This window comes from Asterias rubens, chromosome 14, assembly GCF_902459465.1.
Source record: "Asterias rubens chromosome 14, eAstRub1.3, whole genome shotgun sequence".
NCBI lineage: Eukaryota > Metazoa > Echinodermata > Asteroidea > Forcipulatida > Asteriidae > Asterias > Asterias rubens.
In genome coordinates, this window is record NC_047075.1 from 12,108,618 (window position 1) to 12,126,991 (window position 18,374).

Genomic DNA, 18,374 nt, shown 5'->3' on the forward strand with positions numbered 1-18,374 from the left:
TGATCCAGAGCAGCCGGGACCCATCTATTTTCTGACCCCAAGGAAATGTGGGATATTTGGGATACACTGTGAGGGGCTTAGTCGGCAAGTCAACTTCCTGATTGATGAGGGCATGGTCACCACCAAAGGGGCAAACGCTGTCATCTCATACTTGCATTTTTATTTTGCCAACTACAGTTTGGGTGAGCGTATACTTAACCTCCACTGTGAAAACTGTAGTGGGCAAAATAAAAACAAGTTTATGGTTTGGTACTTAATGTGGAGGGTCTTGACAGGTCTGCATGATGAAATTCACTTGGGTTTTTTTAGTTGCCGGCCACACAAAGTTTGCGCCTGATTGGAGTTTTGGCCTGTTGAAGCAGCAATACATTAGATCTCATGTGTCATGTCTTGATGACATAGCTGATGTTTGCAGATCAGGCGTGAACATCCCTCAGATTGTCGGCACAGAGCTTGGAGATGTCACAGTGCCAATTTATGACTGGAAGTCATTCCTTGAGCCCTACTTCAAATCTCTTGTAGGCTTCAAGGCAATGCACCATCTAAATTTCAGCAAGACTGCTCCAGGGTCTGTGTTGACTAGGGAATTTAGTGATAGCGGGAAAATAACCACACAGCTGCTACTAACGACGTCTTTCCCATCTGGCCTGCCAGAGGTTATTCCCCCACCAGGTCTGAGCCTGAAAAGGCAGTGGTACTTGCACAAAAGCATTCGAGCAGTTTGTGCACAAGACCAAAGGGCGGACCTCACTTGCCCCCTTCCTACCCAGGAAGAGACAACAAAAAGGAAGCGCAATAGGGATGATGAGGAGGATGAAGTTGAAGACGAGTGATGGTGTTAGTGCCAAGATCATGTAATTTGTGTGTGTACATGTTTATCGTACCCCCTCTTGACAAGTAGCAGTTACTTATAGTAGCAGTTCTTGGGTGTTGATATGGTGGTGGAAATAGTTTTTTTTCAACCTCTCACTTAGATTGATACTATACATCTTCACTCAGTTTCTCAAGGTAATTCATAAACTTTGTTCTTTCAAAGTAGCAAAAGAAGAATGTAATTGGCCAGGCATCATTTCAAGTGAATAATAAGGGTCTTAAATGACCAGAAAATGAAAACTGTGACTTAAGTGTATTAATTTGTTAAGTGTTGTATTCTCGGACCTAAAGTCTCGCCGCACAAGTTTGGTGATAGAGGGCGCTTTTCAAAATGGCGACGTACACAAACTTAGGAACCTGGAATTCAGCAGGAACAACAAGGTTTAAGAAGGTCGCACTTCCGCTTAAAATTCCATCCATAGTTGAACCTCGACACCCTGCCCCCCCACAACTTGACTCCGCCCCCCCCTGATTCCGCCCCCTGACTCCGCCCACCACCCACCCCCACCCCCTACCCCCCCCCTCGCCTGCTACCCCCTTTGACTGCCACCACCCCCACAACTGAGCACCACCCCCAGCCATACGGCAACCCTCACGAAACCCTGACTCCGCCGCCCCCCACCCTGACTCCTCCCCCATGACTCCTTCCCCCACCCCACCCCCACCTCCACCTCCCAAAATTACAATCTGTAAAAAAAAAACAATAGAGTTGGCGATAGAATTTTTGTTTGATGTGAAAGTGAAACATTAATGTTTACCTAAATGTTAATGTTGTCATTTGTAACAATAAATATTGATGTTTAAGAAAGAGAGAATTTGTTAAAAATGGATGTTTTCATTAAACACTGGTTTTCTCAGCTTTTGTTTTAATTAATGCAACTGACCGAGCTCAGCTTGAATTGTCATAACTTTGGAACCAAGTGACCTATTGAGTTGTGTGACCCCTCATTCTAAAGCCCCCAAAATTGCCTTTCATTTGATCATAAAATCTTAATTTTGATAGGGACTGACTTTACTGCCCTTTTGTGGTGACGGGTCACATTTGTGTAGTTGTATTAAAGGGACACACCGGCCGAATTGGGCTATTTGGGCTACAAAATAGACTAAGAAATGAATTCAGCAGTCTTCCAGGAATGAAGAAGAACATTCCATAAAAAAAAATCATCAAATTTGGCCGTTTTTGAGCATTTTAAAACAAAAACTTATGTCGCGTGATTGTTCTAACCAAAAAGTGGTACAAACAATCACGTGACCTTCCGGGCTAGTTTTACTTCCAGCCGTCAAAAAGTAACTTACCAAACCAAATTTAAATCTTTTTTTTTTTAAAATTATTAGCGAGTAATTGACGAAAAAGATAATGTATTCAAGTAATCTCTACAAAATGTAAATAATGGTGAAAAATCTAACGTAAGATTTGCATTTAAAGAGTCCGTGTAACGGAAGCTTGTTGTATAGCCCACGGCGTGGAGCAATCAGAACGTAAGCCTCGGGGCATTATACCATATCGCGCATGCCGTGTCTCCTGGGGGGCTGGAGGTGTAATCCCAGGCGGTATGAACTCCAAGCTTGCGGGTCTCGCCGTGAGCTTGGGAGGGGTTGGGAGTACATGTTTGTCATCGTGGGTTTGTCAGTCTGTACACCTCATGTCGAATCCGTTATTCCTTATGATCGCAACGTTCCAATATTATGCTCTGTTTTGTTTCATGGCTCCTAATTTTATTTTGCTAGGAGTTTTTAGGTAACAATAAAAAAAGATTGATGATGTCCAAACGTAGAAATACCGCATTTTGTTATATTGACAGTGTTATTGTGTGAGTAGATTTAAAAATGTTTTATAAAGAAGAAAAAAGGGATTAAAAAAACCGGAGCCCCCATTCGAAAAAAGAACAGTTGAATAATAATTTTGTACAAAAGGTTGAAAAAAAAGGTTCAACAAAATTCTCTCAAAGCATAAATTTGTCAAAAAATATTTTGTAATTCTGTGAATGAAGTATTATTTTTGAGATTGTTGAGGTATTATTTGGTAATGTTCCAAGCTACGCAGCTACTCAGCTACGCTTGCGTTCCTTCAAGTTACGCTATAATATTAAAAGGTACGTTTTCAAGCCGACTCAAGCTACGCTTACGTTCCATATGCAGCTATGTTTACGTTGCAAGATATCAAGCTACGCTTACATTCCAAGTTTTTGCTTACGTTCCTTCTCAAGTTATGCTGTAATTACAAAAGGTATGCTTTCAATCCTGAGTCAAGTTACGCATACCTTCCATACGCAGCTTCGTTTACGTTCCAAGATACCTAGCTATGCTTACGTTCCAAGATCTGCTTACGTTCCAAAACATAAGGTTACGAAGCTATGCTTACATTACAAGACACTCTTACGTTTCGTCAAGTTACGCTATAATAACAAAAGGTACGCTTTCAATCCTGAGTGAAGTTACGCTTACGTTCCATACGCAGCTACGCTTACGTTACAAGATATCCAGCTACGCTTACCTTCCAAGATATGACGTTCCAAAATACGCCTACATTTCAAGTTTTTGCTTACGTTCCTTCTCAAGTTACGCTATATTTACAAGAGGTACGCTTCAATCCTGAATCAAGTTACGCTTACGCTCCATACGCAGCTACGTTTACGTTCCAAGATACCTAGCTACGCTTACGTGTCAAGATATGCTTACATTCCAAAAGATATGGTTACGTTCCAAGCTACGCAGCTACTATACAATCCATATACATTTTTTAGATTTGTTACGCTATAATCAAAAATTACGCTTTCAATCCCGAGTCAAGCTAGGCTTACGTTTCAAGATTTGCAACTACGCTTACGTTTCAAAATACATTCTCACAAGGACGTTTTTGAATCCCTCACGATTCCCTCCCCCCTCCCCTCCCGACCCCCACCCCCCGAGATTACAAAATGTTTCACTGTGAATAACAGGGCCCATTTATCCGTCAGTTTCATCTGTTTAGCAAAAAATACTGCTTACAAAATTTCTTTCTATTCAAAAATTTAGTTGGGCACTATGCCACAAGTTCACATCATTTTAAATTTTTAAATTTGGCTGGTTTCTGCTATGCAATACTATTTTGTGCTAAGCAAATTTCTGTGCCTCTGTAGGCGCCTACAGGCATTGAATGGGTCCTGGCACGTCGGTACTCCTAGAACTATTTCGGTTTCAGCCGGACGAAACTGAAATAGTTCTAGGAGTAGCACGTCGGGAGCATGATTGTACGCCACGATCGCATTCCAAACTGCATCATGCCTATACACTGCAGTAGTATGCCTAGTTTGTGCCAGGAATGCTTTATTTACTTGTCGCTTTCCCATCATTTTCAGGGTTAGTTTTTTGTGTTCTTCGTGACGATCTTTGGATGTACGTCGAAGCACGACTACCTCCACCGTCGAAGGATTTGCCTGATCCGTATATGTTGGTTGTTTATAATTTATGGATAGACTGGATCCTTATGCTGCGTCGTAGTAAAACGTTGCTATAAACAAAGCACCAGTCGATTTACAAAATTGTGCGACAATGTCACAACGATTTGACAGTTGCAACGGCTGGAAACACGTACACGCTGGCCTTTTGCCGCTTTTAGGTGTTTTAATCATTTTTCGCTAATTACGTGACATTTTAATGATTTAATTTTACAGCAACCATCTATAAAAACATTATTGATGATTCTACAGCCCTAAATTGCGTAAACGGTGAGCCGGTGTGTCCCTTTAACTAATGTTGAAGCATTACCAAAAAATTGTAACTTGTGTTCTGAAACGTTCAACATTCAGTGCCATGCAGTGGCCTCATTATCCATGTCAACTGACCACTTTTTACAAGCAAAAACTATGGACATTCAATGTGAACTTACTGTTTGTTGACATTTCTCCAGAGGTTTGGGTGTTTTGTTATCCTTGACATTTAGCGTAGACCGATAGTTCTAATCCTCTGGGAAGTCACTTGGCCAAACTCCAATTTAATGCTCTCCGCAAATCCGATCGTTTCACTTCGATTCTCACTCCCAACCTCTACCCGCTGCTCGCCTCCACGCTCCTTTTTGGTGACGATTGCAAAATGGTATGTGTGTGCCCGCGCCGATGTTCGTTGTATACAGTTCTAAAACACATCGGTGTATCGGTAAAAACCAAAAATAATAATAATATCAAAGTCTTATGTAGCCCACGTATCTACCAACAAGGTACTCAAGGCGCTGAGTATATACAAACTTTCAGAAAGATGAGATATTGAAGTGATGAATTCTAAGAACCAATTATATAGCACCTTATAAGGGATTTCAAGGTTCTGTGGCGCATACAGCATCTTTTCGATAAGAGCATTGGGTTCCTTAACATGCATTACACAGCACATGGGACCAACGGCTTTACGTCCCATCTGAAGGACGAAGCAATGGTTAAGTGCTTGCTTAAGGGCACAGGTGTCATGGCTGGGGATTCAAACCCAAACTCTGCTGATCAGAAACACCGGAGTTTGAATTCGGTGTTCTTAACTGCTCGGCCACAACACTTCTTTAAACCTCTAAATATTTATAATGCATTGGTGATAACGTACCACTCCCAGGGGTACCAAACTACTATTTATTTTGAATCAGTTTTGGATGGGTTGAGCAACCTCAGATTCTTAATCCTCTATTGAGGAGTATACATGCATTTATGTAGATTTCTGTATTTTTTTTATTCCTACCCAGCTGGAATCTATTGACGAAACTGGAGTAGCAGCGTCCATAGATGACCTAATACCAAGTCGGTTTGATGCAGGCTACTGCAAGCCATATGTCAGACCTGGTGACCTACCAGAACTGGTAAAGGCCCTTGTCCAGCACAACATTCTATGCAAGCCCAGAATGGAACTTGATCAGTTCATGGACGGTAAGTTAAAGAGCCAATAAAGGATGATCTCAATATGTCAACTATTACCTTTTTATGGCCAAATATACATCGCAGATACCGGTTAATAACCATTTTATATTACTCTAAAAATTTGCATTTAGTATTATAAATAACTCGAGTCAAAAAAGCACCCGGCCGCGCGGCTTTTACAGCCGGAGTCAAAAACGGCTTATCTATTATAATGACCCTGGACACCAGTGACGATTTTCCCCTACTGCTTTTGAACACAGTTCTCGACCTTTGGCATTTCCACACCAAATAGCCGCCACTGACGTCACATTCCTTCGTCGCGCGGGTTTGTTTGACCCACCGTTTTTCAGAAATTTGGCTTGGAGCGTTCTGGAGAAAAACCCATTTTTACCATGTATTAACGCGAGGTAAGAGACTCGTTATATTTTTTTTCGTTTCCTGGATGGACTGCAGCTGTTAGAAAACTGTAATATCTATATATTTGAGATCATCCTTTATTGGCTGTTTAATAATGGGTGTTTGAGCACTGCCAAACATCTTGTACAATTTCCTCATTTAAGCTGATTTCCTCTTTGGGTGATTTGACGACCTCAAATTCGCATACAAAGTCATCCAAGAACTCCGCCCAAATTTCATCTGGAGCACAAGTTCCACCATCAATAAAATCAATGGTTCTCCCTATTCCACAGCCGTGGATACACTAAACAGATGGAAGGAACAATGACTTAGTATAAAGTCAATCAACCAGATGTTGAAGTACAAAAATATTCTTATTTTTCTTTTTTAAATGTTGTTTTCGTGGCGATATGTTGACCATATATAACTATTTGTCACTTGGTGGTGTGCTAAAAATGATGCAAGACCCCCCTCGTCAGTGTGCAGTGCTCCTGGAAGGCCGGAAACCAAGGGAACTGACTGCCGCAGCATTGCGAGATATCATGAACTTTGAGTTCACAGGTGAACCAGGCTCCAACAACCGCATGGCTCAGGAGACAGTGGCCCAAGGTTGGATCATGTTTCTGCAAGCCTCAGAAGGTAATTATACAGAATGTATGGTTTCAATCAATCAATCAGTTAACTTTGGTCTTTGGCAATTAAGTAATGTACCACCTCAGATAAGTATGCATCAACAATTATTAATCAACAAGACAAAAAGAAGTATAACAAATTAACCACAGCTGTAAATCGTATTTTCTCTTTGAAGAACTAGAAAAAAAAAGAATGAGGGAGTTCCACTCAATCACAATGACACTACCCAGTCCTTTTCAACTAATTTTCCCGAGTTATTATTTTATTAATACAGGAGCTGATATGGGTCCAAAATCTTTAAAATATTAAGAATACACTGTTGTATCTCTTTGACAGTGTGTCCAAGTACACTAACACATGTTTAAAAAACATCCTTAACATTTAAAATTTACTCTCTTTTTTGTACTCTGTATTTTTGTATTTCAGCCGGAGAAGCTAAGGCAAAATTAAATGAAACCGCTATAAATATAACTCTCTCAGATGTTATGATGTGGCTCACAGGGCTGGAGCAGCTGCCCTGTGAGCCAAGCACTGTCCAAATAGATATTAAATTTGAGAAGAGGGTGCTACCAAAAATCAACACTTGTGGATATGCGGTTTTTCTACCGCTATCAGAGAGGTTCCAAGACCTTGACTCCATTGTTGACGAGTATGCAGCCCTAGTTGTCGAGAGTCAGGGTTTTGGGGCTACTCCTCAACAAGCTATATAAGATGACAAATGACTTTCACCTGATCAAACTGATACAACTGCTACTGGAAAACAGGCACTTCTTTGTCGAACTAAATGGAAAGCGCAGCAGATGGAGGAAACAAAGGAATGGCCTGCCCCAGGGTAGTGTCCTTGCTCCTGTGCTGTTCAACATATACACTAATGACCAACCAGTGTCCCAAGGAACAAGGAGCTTCATCTATGCTGATGACCTTGGGATTGCAGCCCAGAGCACCAACATAGATAACATCGAGGCCACCCTCACATCAGCTCTAGACAACCTCACTACCTATTACACGGACAACCAACTGAAGGCAAATCCTACCAAGACCCAGGTAAGCCTGTTCCACCTACGAAATCGTGATGCTGGGAGGAAACTGTGCCTGATTATGGATAGGCGTAACCTGGAAAACTGCAACTTCCTTGTTTACCTCGGCGTGACCCTGGACCGGATGCTCTCGTACAAGCAGCACATTGACAAAGGTGAAAGGTAAAGTGAGAACCAGAAACAACCTCCTTCACGGAAACTAGCAAACTCATCATGGGGTGCCAAAGCATCCATGCCCTGGACAGCTGATCTCACGCTTTGCTACTCTGCTGCAGAGTATGCCTGCCCTGTCTCGGAAAGATCCTCTCACGCAAAAAAAGTTGACCCCTGGCTCAGCGACAGTTTCAGATCCATCACTGGCTGCTTAAAACCAACTTATGTTGACAGCCTCCATGTCCTGGCTGGCATTGCCCCACCTGGTATACGTAGGTCAGTAGCCAGCGGTACCGAGCGCCTCGGACAAACCAAAGACATCCGCCATCCATGTCATGCCTACCAACCAGCACCCAGTCGCCTACAGTCAAGAAGAAGCTTTCTTCGCTCAGTTGAACCACTGACAGTTTCTCCTGAAGTGGCCAGACTTGCACTGTGGGATAACAGGTGCATCGACAGTCACCATCAGGAAAAGCTGCCCCTCCCAACTAAAGCACAGCTACCCTCCGGACATAGGCAGGACTGGAGAACATGAAAGTCCCTCAATAGACTACACACAGAGGTGGGACGATGCAAGACAAGCATGAAGAAATGGGGATATACCGCCGATGATGACACCAATTGCGATTATGGCACAGAACCCCAATCTATGCCACACCTTCTACGAAGCCCAGCCCTTGAAGAGCAGTGCTGCCTTGAAGACCTGATGGCAGCAAACGAGAAGCCTGTGAGTTGTGCCTATATAATCTTGGCCAAACAATAGACCCTGCCCATGAAATATGTAAATTGCACATTGCGCGTGCGCACTAACACTTTGGTTGGCAAAATGATGGAGCTGATAGTCGTGTGACGCAGAAGCGTGTGCGCATCTGCTTAGTGCACATCTCTATGGCGTTTGCCAACCAATAGCTGTACGCATGCGTGAATGTAATTAGCATATTTCATGGGAAGGGTCTATTGAAGGGTAGATGATGGACTCGAAAGATGAAGTACAGTGATTGTAAGATTGGATGTATTTTATTTCTCTGAAATAAAGAGGTAATTTTTCAGTTAATTGATTGACACAGTTAAAGTTTTAGTGTACATCTTGGAGTGACAGCCACATGTACATTGTTTCCCAATAAAAATAGTGGTGCTGTCACGGTGCATGCTCACAGTGGTTATCATTTTTGTAACAAAAAAAAAACCCAAAAAACAAAACAATTATAGGAGTCCTAAGAAGGAGAAAAATAAGAAGAACCGTTAACCTAAGAATACAACACTTCAAGAATGTAGACAATGCATAATAAAGTAAGTAAAATAATATAGACAAATTAAAGGAGAAATTCAATATATACATAAAAGGAATGGGCAAACACAATAAGGACCTGGCTATTCCAGGTAAACATATAAAAGGTAATGGTATAGAAAACACACAATGACTTAAAATAATATACTACAAAGGGTATTAAAAAAATGTGATAAAAAAGATGATGTGATAAAAAGGGGAGAGGTTTCCAGCACATACACCCTTGCCTAGATCCTCAGCATCTGGCCATAAAGAAATGTATTATAGAATAAAATAAATAAATATAATACAAATGGTGAATGAACAAAGAACCAATTATAGATTGAACGCATGATGAAGCCAGGTAACTGAAACAAGTATTACTATATGGTAAACAAATGAGTCTTTAGTGATCTCTTGAACTGGTTAGTGGAGTCCGTTGAAATTATGTGTGAAGGTAGGTTGTTCCAGAGGGATGCGGCAGAAAATTGAAAAGCACGAGTACCCCATGAGCGACGGGTGCGAGGGACAATAAGTTTAACAGATTGTGATGACCGCAGGTTCCGTGTTGGTGTGTGGCGTGGCAAGGCGTCAATGAGGTACTCAGGTGCTCGTCCACAAAGTGTATGAAAAGCCAGCAGCAAAACCTTGAAAGTTATACGATCACACACAGGCAGCCAATGAAGGGACTTCAGAACCGGACTGATGTGATCATAGCGCTTAGTTAACGTCACCAATCGAGCTGCAGCATTCTGTAGTGGCTGAAGCCTGTTTAGTTGATACTGCGGGATGTTGTGAAGGAGGGAATTGCAAAAATCCAGTCGAAATGAAATCAATGCATGCACAAGTTGTTCAGTTGCTGTACGGTTCAAATATCTGCGAATAAATCCAAGATTGTGCAGGTGAAACCTTACTGACTTGGATATGCTGGAGATGTGGTCATTGAATGTTAGCTGGGAATCAAAAATTACACCAAGGTAACGGCATGTCAACGAATGGGTAATGTTAGCAGATCCTATTTGTATTGACGGGATGTTGATTTTATTGATATTGAGCTTGGTGCCAAATAAGATGAAATCTGATTTTGCTTCATTCAGCTTCAAACTATTGGCAGTTAACCATGTTCTTATCTCGTCAATACATGCCTCAAGTCTTTTCATGGCAGAGGATGCGCTGGGCTGCACTGGATCAAAGGACACGTAGAGTTGTAGATCATCTGCATAGCAATAATACGGGTTGTTCTAAAACCCCCTCGACCCTCAAGACCCACGACTCTCCGACCTCCGCCCCGTGTTCGAAGAATGTCCCAATTCCGAATTCATAAAATGTTGCTTTACGGCCGATCAAGAATTAAGTCCCCGATTTAGAATTCACAGTGTGTGATCCGCGACGCAACTTCCTTCCACGACTAGGTTTGACTTCAAGTCTGAGACTGCGGTATTTATCTGCATCAGCCACACAGAATTGGGAGTATTTACTCTCCGCTTCCGCACGACAAGTGCACACCGATTGGGGACCCCAAACACGCTCGTGTGGCCATTTGGTCGGTCGGATCTACAACCTTGAGCTCCACTTGGAGCAACTAGTAGTACCATAGTACACAGGATGAGAGCGATCAGCCGGAAATGGGTCCGCCTGATCATCACGTAATGAATTGGCCGTAATCGTACTCGGGCGGTACACGCAGGTTCCCAGTTGGGATAATAATCTCGGATCGGCCAAGAGATACACGTGGAAATACCGCGGTTTTTATTTGTTCATCACATATGCCACAGGCCCGATCTCGGCAGCCAATCATGTGAAGTTTGCTTCGTGCATACTACGTGTCTCGTACGCTGTGTTGTTGTGATGTGCAAGGCATGGTAGTCGATGTCAGCATACAAAATGTTGTGTGTGATTGGCTGAGGTTGTGAACTATGGCAATTTCGGTGTACAAAAAAAAAAGTTCGCACAAAAGTCGATGGTCGAGGGGGTCGTTGGTGTGGGTCGAGGGTGTCGAGGGGGTTTTAGAACAACCCCAATAATACTGGATGCTATGTCTCTGGATTATTTGACCGATTTGGCTGGTGTAGATAGAGAACAGCGAAGGGCCGCCGACAGACCCTTGCGGGACACCACAGACAAGAGGAGTTGAAGAAGATTTTGTGTTCTTGATATACACTGACTGGTGACGATCAGTGAGATAGGATTGAAACCATGTTAGAGCTGCGCCTGCGATCCCAAGAGTAGATAACTGGTTAATGAGCTTATCATGATCCACAGTGTCGAAAGCAGATGACAAGTCTGGCAACACTGCGGCTGTAACTCTACCCCTGTCAAAATGTTGGAGAATTTGGCTGGAAAAGTGAGCAAGAAGTGTCTCAACACTGTGATGCTGGCGAAAACCAGACTGATGTTTATCCAGATGGTTTGTAGTATGGAGGAATGCTGAAAGTCTGGAGAAAGCTACACGCTCTAGTAATTTGGAGATAAACGTTAGATTTGACACTGGGCGATAGTTGCTTAGATCTTCTTTGTCCAAATTTGGCTTCTTCAGTAGTGGCCGTACCAGAGCACATTTTGAGCGGAGAAGGCACAACACCACATTGCAGACTTTGATTGACAATGTTTGTAATGGCAGGTATGATGGCATCAGCACATTCCTTAAGAAGTGATGTAGGTATGGGGTCTAACTCACATGATTTTGGCGGTGCTTTTACAAGGAGTTTCCTAATTTCCTCAGTAGAAGTTGACTTGAGGATTGACATTGTTCATGATGGAGGTGGTTGAAGGACAGATGTCTGAGGAGACACTGTCGTCGACAGCAGACCATTTCTAATCGTCAATGCCTTTGAAGTGAAAAAATGGCTAAACCGATTTGCAAGAGATACCTCACAGTCATGTGATGGCAATGGCGAAACTGTATTCTTGTTGAGCAGCGATAGACAACATTGAAGAGCCGCTTCTGATCACCTGAGCACTTATCAACAATTCTGCAGTAGTATTTACATTTAGCTGAACGAATCAGAGAAATGGTATGTTGTCGTTGGCAGTAAATTTGTCGATCAATTTCAAGTCTTGAATTTCTCCACTTACGTTCCAGAACTCTTCGCTTGCGTATGGCTTCATGAACTTCGCCACCATACCAGCTGGTGTTGGGACGAAGTTTAACAGTTCTTGTTGTAGCAGGTGCATGTTTATTCAAGATGTTGCACAAAGTGGTATTGTAAAGATCAACTCCAGTAGTCACATCTGCCTCAGAGCAAAATTCAGCAAGCTGATGAGCTTGGATATCAGTGGAGAAAGCATCCACATCAATCGAGCGAAGATTCCTAGAAACAACAGATTTCGTGGATATAGCTGGTCTTTGGAAAGGCAGACTAAAACAGATTGCAGAGTGGTCCCATAATCCTTCCTTTATGTGAATATCAGAGAGTAAATTACTATCACCAGAACGTGTGATAAGAAGATCCAGAGTGTGACCGTGTTGATGAGTGGCTGTAGTTATGTGTTGTTTCAGACCATGTGAGGATAACAAATCGGCAAACTTCAAAGAATTGACATCAGATGAGTTATCCACATGTATGTTGAAGTCGATGAGTTATCCACATGTATGTTGAAGTCGCCGGTTATGATTAATGATGACTGAGTGTACAGGTAGCTGTCAATGAGGCTAGTAAACTCATCAAGGAAGGTACTGAAAGGAGCAGTTGATCCAGGTGGACGGTAAATAATCACCAACCTGTTGCTATGTGCTAACTCCACACCCAATGATTCAAATGAACCAAAAATCTGGGGTTTTGGATTGATTTTGACATCAATACTACTACGAGTCATTAGGCCAACACCTCCACCGCGTTTATTAGCTCGTGTTACGTGATGAAAAGAATACCCACACGGAGTGAAATCAGCTATAACTGCCGAGTCATTTGGAGTCAGCCAGGTTTCGGAAATTCCAATAACATCCAAGTCATGTTCCCGAACGAGGTCAGCAAACTCAAGAGTTTTGTTTTTAATTGACCGTGCATTTAGCATACAGAAAGTGGTAGGTCTATGCTTGTTAAAATGTGCCAGAATCTGGCTCATTTTAATTATGCCTGAGGCCGATCCATTCTACTTGCGCTCAAGTATGGTAACGCGCAAAAGAGGCATCAAGTCAAAGAGCAACTGGTTCTTGATCATTTGATTATATATGTTTACCTGTATGCAGTTATTTAGGGTGACCGTGTAATAACATGATTCATTTGAAATGGAATCACGTCAAAATACTTCCATTTTCACACGCGCGGAAGCGTCCTACAAATGCTCGAAAGTTGTTTACAAGCGTGCACGCAAAGTAGTCACCCTTGGGAGCCAATCAGCGTTGTTACTCTCTTAATTCTAACGATTGAAAATTCCAATCTTTGAAGCGATTGAGTCTTTTTCCAATCTATTAGATTAGATTTAGATTGAAAACAATTGAAAACGATTGAAATTCCCGTCTTGCGCAAAATCCAAGTCCCAATCGTGAAAAAGATTGAAAGCCGTCTCAATTTTGTCTCAATCTATAATGCGATTGAAAACTTGAACCAATCAAAACGCTGAATTAACAAATAGATTGAGAAATCGGACCAATAAAAAACAAAACCCCTAATCACGTGACGAAGAATTTCGGTCTCAATTTTATTTTAACTGCCGCCATTTTTGTTTGTGTGTGTGTGTGAGTGAATTCGCACATTTATGAGCAGCATATACCAGTAAAAATGGCTTGATCTCCGCGAAATTCAAGGGCCGAGGACGGAGAAAGATGGCAGTGCTTCTGCTTCGTTACCGCGTAACTAACGAAGTAAAAGACCCGTTGATGTACGCCGTGAGCAAGATACAGTCACGTTTGGAGTTCGACCATGATTCGACGACGAGGCGAAACCGTGTTTTGGGATGTGAGTACTGCCTGTGTAGGTAAACCTATACATTTTGATTTTGTAAATATTGCCACCATGTACAGGCCTACGAATGTTACTTTTTGTTTTAAGTTTAACCATGGAGGTAGAAATAACGCTATTGGCAGAAAAAAACACAACCGAGTTGCTCAGTAATAAACACCGCTGTCGACAATACACGACTTTCCTTGCGGTATGATTATAAATGTTTAATGTTTAGTGTTGAGTACGTACGTACGTTAGACGGTCTAAATAACGTACGTACTCAACACTAATCGCTTCAACACATCCGATGTGTGTTCCTTGTTGTTGATGCAGTGTACACACGTAAGTCAAGTCATGTCAAGTTGAGCTTCTCCTAGTTTTCCTTTCAAAAATCGTAGGCATTATTTAATATGTGCTGTCCTTTTCTTACTTAGTTTTATTGAGCATGGTTTTATTTAGTTCAAGGTCAGTCACAAAATAATAATAATGAATTTATTTTAAAACAACAAAAGTGTACAAACATGACAGATGCCGAAAGCGGAAAAAAAAGTAAACAATATTTCAAGATGGCGGCGCCCATGGTTACCATGTAGGGCATACTTTGTCAACTCTCAACATGTTCTTCAATAACTTCCTTCCACCTTGTTACTCCTTACCTCTATATATAATAATATAAGACTAAAGAGTCAATGTAATTCATCCATGATGAATCTCAAACAGTACTCAGGCTGAGCATAATTATTACTTATTAAAAAGTTATTATTTGAATTTATTTTTCAGAGATTTGACAGGTTTCCAAGACTATCCAGAGCTGAGTTGGTAAGATAATCATTTGTGTTGACATAGTTTTCAAGATGATAGAATGTAATGGCTCAGGCTAGGATGTTGAAAGACCAAGCCCCTCACCGGACGTTATATCCATACCCGGGCCCAGCAGTTATTTAAATCACCAAAATTAGGTTTCATATAAAGTGTTGTTTCGGTTTTGATCAAGTTTCTGTAGTGAATTTTCTGTTAATCTTATTTGTACCTTCATATTTATTTTAAAATGCAATGCATTTCTGTGTTAGTTGTAGGTTGCATCTGTTTCTTAATTACACTATTCTGGAAGTATAAATAACTTAATCTTTATACTCTCTTTTCATCTTAATTTAAAGTTGCAAGTGCGTTACATTTTGTCCTACAGATCAACTTAGAACCTGGACTCCTGTTAAAGAAGAGCAAGACAATTTCATTACTATTAAGTGGAGTGGTGTTTGAGATGCACTAATTGAAATTGGGAAGAATGAATATCAACTAGTGCAAGAGAAGCTTTCGAGGATGGAAACAGTAAGTAACGTAGTGGCGTTAGTGAATTTTACTATTTGACTAGTCGCGCCTCAAATAGTTACGACTTCAACACGAGTCATAACCTGCGATTGGGAATGTGGAGTGAATTTTTACGGCACATCCCTGTTTTCGCTGGAAATGTTTTGCAAGAGTTGAACACATTTCAACTGGTGCAAATTATTTGTTGTAAATTTGTGACGTCAACATTCGTGTCGAATTCGCAGGAAGTATGAAATGGGGTCTAAACAAATTTAGATTTAGGTATAGTTGATGCATTTTAAGTTATCACCCGTGCGCTCGTGGAAAATGGAAAAATATAGCGCTTCTGCGTCCCTTATCCAACGAGGCTGAAGGCCGAGTTGGATAGGACGCAGACGCGCTATATTTTTTCTGTTGTTAGCATTGCTAATGCACTGTAACTTTTAGTTCCAATTTTCGAGACCTCAACTGGGTACAGCAGACACAGTGTTATCACATGGAAAACAAAATCCATGTATGCTTTTTTAATAGCTTCCACTTTTGATGTCACTATTGTGCACTTCTGTGCATTGATTTTGTGTTGCATACATATCTGCAGATGGCCCATAAAATTGCACATCCAAAGGTGATTAGGTAGATAGTTTTCAAAACCATTTGCCCAGACCAATTTTTTTTAAACATTTTACGAAGTGTGACCCAGAAGTGTAAACAAAACTACAATTTCTCTGATAGGATAGAGATACGTGTTCCAAACAAGTTTTAAATGTTGACAAACTGACATTCAATTCAGGCTATTCCATATTGTTGGTTAAGGTTTAGCCAGGTCATGAAATCCCATGTCCTTCTATAAGGTAAGCTTATGTACTTTAACTGATGTTATTAACAATTGATTACATGCATTGTCTTCCCAGGTGATCTTTGTGCTGTACATGCTTTGGTATTTCTACTACATAAATCTGTAACTAGAAAGAAGGGACACCAGTCCTCTGCATCTTCTAGACAAGATGCAATCTTTCACGTCATCCAAAAGATACCTGTAAGTATGCAAATATTGACCTTATTATGGTTCATATACCTTGGAGTTAAAGGGGCTGTGTCGTCATGATTATGTGGCTGTGTCCATGGAAACATGAACTCTCAACTAGATACTGCGCACACGCGCACTTGCAGTCATAACACAGTGGTTGCAGTGTTTGTCAAACTGATGTGAGTGCCGGCATGCAAGCGCGCTTAGTAACTGGGTTATTCCATTTACTGCTATAATCATGACGACACAGCCCCTTTAAAGATGCATTGCCCATGTTTTGGCCAATTTGACAACAACAAAAAACTTGGTGGTTGAGGGGGTACAAGCATGATAACCACAGAGTTTTATACTATGCCCGATATTTGGCAGGGAGAGTCCCCCTCCCCCAAATGTCCCCAAATGTTCCCATACTACAATACAATCTTCCCTGCTTGTACAGATCGTACCCCCCCCCCCCCACCCGATATCCCATAGACTTTATTGTTGTGAAATCTTCATGTTTAATACCAATGTATTAAGTGTGGCTTCATTTTCCCATTCATTTCATAGGAAGGGAGTGACGTAGCAGCAGTGGCCAGCAAAAAAGATGACCATTACACACAACCATATCTACTGTCTTTGGGGGTGGAGACAAAACCGACACAATACTTCGTAATTGGTGATAAGATTGCCATTTCTGCAGGAATGACCCTTGTTCCAGCACTTGACAGGTTGTTCAAGTGTCACTACATATTTGACGTTAAGTATTCTCTGACTTTGCAGCAGTTTTGGGATTTTTTTGCTGCAATGATTTATCATGTAATCCCACCTGCAGAAGCCAAGCCTGGTGTGCGTACTTTTTATACAGCACTTAAAGGGATGAAGCTTGAAGAGTAGAATTCTAGAATCACATTCTTGAAGTTAAGTTACTTGAAGTAGATTTCACTGATTATAAACCTATAAAGCAACAATGTTGGGAATGTTTTGCTGCAATGATTTATTGTTGTATAATATTCTTGATGCAGATTTGGTTATAAACCTAACACATGTACTATACTTCTACCATATCTTGAAGTTAAGAACTTTCAGGTCCCCAGCTACAACCAACCAATAACACATCTTTGTTGATGGCCAACCTAAATTTCCAAGTTTAAGAGATGACAGTGTTAAACATGCAAAGTATTTCCTGCCCGGACAGTCACATTTATTGCATTACTGCTGTTAATTTGTTACACTGTTCTAAACGTCCCGAAGGGCTGTTTTCCTGTTCTGTATTTAGTATGTATGACCAATAATGGGGGGGGGGGGTCAAAATTACTTTAAGGTGTAGAGTTGTTTACTTGTATGTTGACTATTTTTATAGAGCTCTAACATAGCTTGTGTGTTGTAGCCACAGGATGCATTCGTATCACCAACTTTAGCGCACATCTAAAAAGTGTGACGTCATCAATGGTCTTTTGAGTAAAGACATTTTATTTTTACTCAGCATCCAACAGTAAACAATTTAAATTTGTGTATTAAGTGCGAGTTCACCAGAAATATATTTTTTTTCTCATGTGTAGTGTAAACATTTTAGCATGGGTTTTGGCTGGCACAGTACCAAAGTGAGTGGAGAACATACCCATAAACAATTTCAAATAAAATATATGTAATTTATGTTGAACATTGGAGATTGCTATTCAGCAATTATTTATCATCAGACAATTGTTAAGACATTTTAATTGTAAATATTGATTTGTTCCATACAGGCGGCCACTGGAGAAAATATTTGAGAATTTACCATAAACAATTGCCAATAAATACAATAAAATACATGTAATTTATGTTAATGATAGAAATAAAGTAGAAAACAACTAAAATTGTATTGTTTTGTGTATGTTCAATTTCAATCAGCAACGGATTGAAATTGGAATTTCAATCCGTGATTTCAATCTATTCCCCACT

At 41.0% G+C, this 18,374-nt stretch overlaps 1 long non-coding RNA gene across 1 annotated transcript; it reads left to right on the top strand.

The window, feature by feature from the left end:
- Positions 1-14,402: 14,402 nt before the first annotated feature.
- LOC117299679 lies at positions 14,403-16,417 on the top strand. The gene is made up of 4 exons (XR_004520090.1): positions 14,403-14,458; positions 14,897-14,935; positions 15,303-15,445; positions 16,336-16,417. It is a non-coding gene; the product is annotated as an uncharacterized LOC117299679 (long non-coding RNA).
- Positions 16,418-18,374: the final 1,957 nt, after the last annotated feature.